Below are 6372 nucleotides of genomic sequence, written 5' to 3' on the forward strand. Positions count from 1 at the left end.
GTGTTCATCCTGGTCACTGAATTGGAAATCTAGAATTCAGCTCAGCAACAATAGTGCAGCAGTGACAGTATATAAGGATTTTGGTAAAATACTCTTTAAGATGTTGTTTGTTTTGTGTTTCTTTTTCCTCATTTGATATTGAACTCTAGCCTTTAATGTCTACAGACTGATAAAATGCATCCATGACCTCTAATCCACGTGGCAAAAACTGTATATCTGCCAGTCAGCTTGTCTGCTGAATTATCTTTAGGTTTAGGTTATGTCTGGAAGTGCCTATTTCCTGCTCCTGACAGAGGGCTAAGCTCTGCCTTCAGTGAAGCAAACAGAACTCTCAGAAGTCTGGGCGTTCAAGCACATGACAGTAGAAGCAAATCTTGTGTTGTGTGTTCTGGAGCTACTGACAGAAACAGTCCTGGGAGGAAGTACTTATCCTCTTCTGAAGTTTCACAATTTACCCTTCATCTCCCAGAACTCCGAACACATGTACTTACACACTATGACAAGTACTACCTGCTCTAAGTTTGTCCCAGTGGTAAAATGTACAATAATTTTCCTGCAAAGGGATTTTTGAACTTTTGAAAATCCAAGCTCAATAGTGATGTGCAGTCTCTGGTTAAGGTCCAGTCTTTCTTCCACTGAGGACAACTGCAATATTCTTGTTGACTTCAGAGAACAAACTGACTTCAAGGGAATAGTGATTGGATCATAACCAGTCTCTTACCACTGAACTTATCTATTTTCATACTTTTGCATTGTTAAAGCTTCCAGTTCCCTTCTCTGCAAAAACACCATGCTCAGTGTCAGGATGCAGCCTCAGCACTGCACAGTTAACAGTGGAATATTATTTTTGATTGAGCCTATGTACTGCAATTTTTGCTTTTATAGAATGGATGTATGGGCCTCAACATCCTTGGTGCTATTCATTTCACACTACTTTGGATGATTTTTTTGGTTTTGATGATTAGCTGTGTTTCTGTCATTTATATATTTCAATTATGGGAAGTTTTCACTGGTGAAGAGGGCCAGACTAAGCCTCCGCTTACTGCTGTGTTCTGGGAACTAAAACCAGGAGCAGTGGGGGCAGTCAGTTTTATCTTCACCATGTCTGCCATGGTCAGCTGTGATTTTGGTGCATTTTGAAGCAATGCATTTTTCAGAGCCCATGTCAAGGAAAGTAGTCCATGTCAGTGGAAAATATGCAAGCCATATCTTCAGCTGGTCAAGTTAGTGGAGCGCTAGGGACTAAAGACATGATCCCTTTATGTGCTTAAACTAAAATATATTTGAACCCTGATACATAGGTTTTATTTCTCTACCATTTTTCCCTGACAGGAGTGTGAGCAGGTCTGATTTCAGGCAGTGTGGTCAGTGTAAAAGGTCAGGGTGTTCAGGTGTCCCAGGTGGACTGCTGCAGACCTGCATTATAGACCTTTTCTACTTTCCCAAAGAAAATCTTTGTGACTGCTTTTAGAAACTCTCAGCCAGAGAGGTGGTGCTGCCAGCCATCGCAGGGACACCCCAGCATCCTTAGTGGAGGTTCAGCTCTATGTTCTTGCCATTTTCTGAGAGCTCTTCTACTAACACCATGCAGACAGCAGCTTCCTCCAAATCCCAGCTGTCAGCTACAGCCTGTCTCTGTTGCCTTCTAGCTGGCAGCAGGAACCTGATTCCTTTACACCTCACTCAAGGCCTCACTCCAAAGAGAACTAAAGAATTATCATTCCAATGCTTTCCTGAACTTAAGGAAGCCTGTCTCACATTTCCCTACCTCTGAGACGTTCTGTCAACAGCAAAAGAGGCATCATACTCCAATACCTACCGGGAGACCAAGCAACATGCCTCCAGTTTGGTACCAAAATAGTGCAGTGCTGAAAGCTGCTCGAGTCTGGTTTGGTGACAAAATCTACACTGCAGACCTGTGACAGGCTGGACAGAAATATGGAAGTGAAATGTGTGCTTGTTGGGATTTTGCTAAACATGTTGTAAAGGCAGGTGTGCCCAAAGTTGTGGTGCTCAGTGTTCAGTGGAGATCGAACATATGGCTGCTGTAGTGCTGGTGATGGTAAGAATTGAGACCATGACATAGTAGCAACTGAGTCAAAGAAACAGCAATGCAATTAGAGCTCCGCAATTGAATGGGCATTCTTGAGTTTCAGCGTGCTCTGAGCAAGAAATCATACATGAAAAGTACAGAAAAGGTGGTAGAATTTGTGCTGGCTTTTTTGGCTTCAGTATAATGAGCTGAACTCTTGTTCTGTGTTTCCAGAGTGCTTTTGGCTGCCAACAGCTGTTCATTTTAAGTAGATCAGGCATTTTGAGCATTGGGTTAAATTTCTAAATTTTTGAGAGTTTTTGTTTGTTTGTTTATTTTGGTTTTGGTTTGCTTTTTTTTTTAAACAAAACCAGCTTAAATGCCTAATTCATCAGTGAAGTGTGCCAGCAGTTTTCCCCCTCAGTTGATGCTGCTGTGAGATAACCAAGCATGCCTGACACATCATGGAATATTTTGATGAGAACTTTATATGTATATACGTGTATTTTATCAGTGATTACTGGGTTTCATACAAAATGCAAAGGTAATATTGTAAGTTTTAACAACATAATGAATTTTGCTTTAAGATCCTACCCTGAATTTCCAGTTAAAAAAGAAAAAGTCTGGTTGCATTAATATAAGCTTTCCTTCTTTCTGGACAGTACAGATAGTATCTGGCAGAGGACAGTTCATCTGGCTCTTACATAGATATTTAATATAGGTGAAAGGAGTTAACTCTGGATGAACAGAGGTCACTGGCTTAGCTGGAAGTCCAGCTTTGAGATGGTAAAAGGTTGCTGAGATGAGATCACCCTGGGTTTTCCAAGTAACAATCAATTAGAAAGTCCCCAAGAAATAGCATTTTGTACCTAGGGATCCTTTTTGTAATTTGAGGAACATACATAGTTTATGGTCAGGTTGGTTTGAATCTTTTCATTGTTTCACTCAACCTTGAAGTTGTGTTTTATTTAGGTTTAAGAAGGATTTCTTTTCTTGCCAAATGGGGTTCTAAACTGCAGCATTAAAGTGCCTTGAAAACATAAAAATGAATAAACTTTTGTTTATAATCCACACACTTAACGTTTTTGTGCTTTCTTTAAAGACCTGTGATCCATGCTGAATCTCAAGAGGATCCCATTGCCAGTAACAGCATTGTTCCAAGTTTTCTGATGTTAATTTTTTTAATTGCTCATGTGTTGAGATTCGTTGTGCTGTGCCCAGTGTTGTGCCTCTAACATAATGCATATGGCTGGAAAACGAGGGATGTCTTGTGCACCTACCTGGCTGTGTTCAGCACTTGCATGAGTCTAACATCAAAACAAATGCATTGGTTTGAACTTGCTCAAACAGGGCTGCACTGTGTTCATTTCTGTATGTTTTTCTGTAATTTAACTACACATGCTTGAAAGATTTTAAAATACCGAATTCTTAAATGTTAATACATTAGTGCTGTTTTGTCATTAAAAAATCTTTATGTTTTTTCATCTCTAAAATTTGTCAGGTTATCTTTTATTCTCAACCAAAAATACAGTCACTCCAGACTCACACCAAATGCATTGTTTGGCCTGATTTTGGTTTTTTGTTAATCAGAATGTACTGGTTTGTAGTTATTCCTGTAACTTGAGATAAAAAACTTTTCTTGAGGTGTTAGAAATGCTGGTGGCCCAGGGAAGCAGCTTCTTCCATGTCATGATGCGTCATCCTGAGCACAGAAATCGGTGTCAGCAGTAGTGGCACTCAGTCACAGGGTCATTTGCCCACTCCCCTAGCCCTCTTACAACTCAGCAAATGTTGGTTTGGGAAAAAAAAAAAAAAGAAAATAGGACGGAAATGGTCATAAATCTTGCTTATGTTTTTCCTTTTATTAAAATAGTAGTAAGGGCTAGCTACAACTTTTGCTGCAGTAGCCCGTTAATACCTGCAAGGTCAAATTCAGCAGTGGACATACTTAGGTGTCCTGAGCTACAGACCTCCATTCTGCTTGCACTAATTTTTTCCAAGTCAGTCCCCGTGATGTTATGTTGAAGTAAATTCTGTGAATATTTTTGAACAAGCTGAAAATAATTGTCCTGGCATATTCAATGGAAACCCTATTAATTTATCTTCACTCGTTTCAAGCTAAATAATTCCTGCCAGAGCTTGCATATCCCAAATACAGTCCCAGAACAAAATGTACTTTCATTGCAACTAGTGAAATCCATAGTTTCACATCTGCTTGTAGAGAGACTGTGGTGAAATGCTTGCTTTATGTGATTGTTTCCTCATTTCCAGTCTTGCTGCTTGGTTATTTTTGTGGTAGTGTTTTGTATGTGCTGGTAAGCACTATTTAAACATGAAGTTCACAGACTGAGTTTATAACTGCACCTTTGTTTATTGTTGTAAAACTGTTTATAATGCATGGCATCACAGTGAAAGAGACATCAGGTCTCATAAATGAGTTGGGGAAAATGAAGACTAAGCAGATTGGGAATTGCTATGGGATGGTGCCAAGTGTCAGAACTTCCTTCAAGAACACAGGCAATAGATCAGAATAAATACATGCAATTTATAGCATGTGACTGGTCACAGTGGTTTGCTCCAGCTAATACATTGTACAACTTCATCTTGCAGAGCAACTTTTATGTATGGTGCATGAAAGCACATCGATGATAAAATTCTTGAGAGAATAAAAAATAATTGGAGGAATAAAAATTTCACATTTCATATGTAAGTACATACTTGAGTACATGTAAATGAAATTGAAGACATAAGGGAGGACACATAGGAATCTGGTTTGAGACATGCTTCCCCACCAGGGAAGCTGCTCTGCTGGCAAGGGGTTCTGAGGAAGAGGTTGGTTAGAGAAGCAGGGGAGGGTAGTGGGATGGGACAGAGACAAGTTTTCTGGGGTTGGATGGAGTTTCTAAAATCAAGGGAAGGTCATTTGGAAGCAAATTCATGGGCTTGTTTGAAAGGCAGAGGTGATGTGCTGGGCTGTGCCTCTGGGAAGTGGGCTATGATCCACCACACTGCTTGGGGAGCTCACCTCACTGTCGGAGAAAGGGAAGAGCAAGAATCAAGATGACGAGTTTTGTTCTCATTAGAGGGGAGGGTCATGCTTGGGAGGGGGGGAGGCAAGACTTAGAAGCTCGGTTTGCTTTTTCTTCTGCTTCCCTCTGCAGCTGGCAGCAGATCTAGTAGAAGTAAATCTCCTATGGCATGAACATTTTGAATGTTGGCTTACAAAGGTGGCTGCCTGTCAAGAAGTCCAGTTGTGGGGATGCATGAGATCAGAACATTAAAATCCTTCCTTATATAATCATTGCCCAGTCTGGCTGAGCCACGTTGCCTAGGGTGTAACTCAGATATTAAAGCCTGTTGGCATGAATATTGCCTTAAAAATAGAGCTGCAGTGTTCCTAGTGTCTTGGTCAAAGTGCAGAAAGGAACAGAGTGAACTTGCCTGAAGTTTTGACTGATTGTATTCTCAATGATTAACTGTAAATCTAGTTATCTGTGGACACTGAAAGGTATTATAAGTAAGGCAACTGAGGTGTTGATTTTGAGCACTGAGCTAACTAATGCAGATAAAGATGGACCTGATCTTAGTCCTTGAAAGAAACGAAAGTAACTTGTGGGCTGATCTCATTTACACATGGCTGCACAAAATACTTTTGAAGAGCAGCTCTAGGGCTGAGTAGACCAGATGTAGAAGTAAGCAGAAGTGGAACAAATTAGCTAGAAAAACAACTGCCTGCTTGATAGCATCTCGTAGTCACTCTGTATTGTTCATCCCAGGTCCTATATGCTGCTAGGAATGCTACAGTGTAACCATCAGTGAGACAAAATGCCCATTTTCCTTCCCTAAATGACACTGCTCCTGGCTGTAGGACTTAAGGTTCATCTAGCCTTCCCTGTTGTGCTAGTCTCTTTGGTGGTCTAAGGACTAAGAACTAAGGTTCTGAGAATGGGATCTGCCCTCAGAAGCCCAGTACTACTGTGTGTGCCACTCAAGAGCCAACAGGATGGTAATGGTTGGTCAGCACCGATCTGTGTTGTGGCCTACTCTAATCCAAATCCATAAGTTACTCTTCAAGACACATTATACCCATTTCAGTTTCACTGGCTGCCCAGAAAGCCTGAACATTTCGACAACAGTGGGTTCACGCTGCCCTCAGTGATGCCACAGCTTGGGAAGCAGTTCTTCTTCCCCGAACACCCAGCTCAGCTGTGGCACGTGCTGTGCTTGGCAGACCTTGGTCACTTTGGGAGCCTATTTTGTGCCATAACAGGCTGTTTCACAGACAAAGAACAAGACCCTCCACTCGGCCTGGCCTCTGCACTGCTTCAGCCATCAGGGAG

The sequence above is a fragment of the Athene cunicularia genome, assembly GCF_003259725.1.
Source record: "Athene cunicularia isolate RWA chromosome Z unlocalized genomic scaffold, athCun1 chrZ_part1, whole genome shotgun sequence".
In the NCBI taxonomy this organism is placed as follows: Eukaryota; Metazoa; Chordata; class Aves; order Strigiformes; family Strigidae; genus Athene; species Athene cunicularia.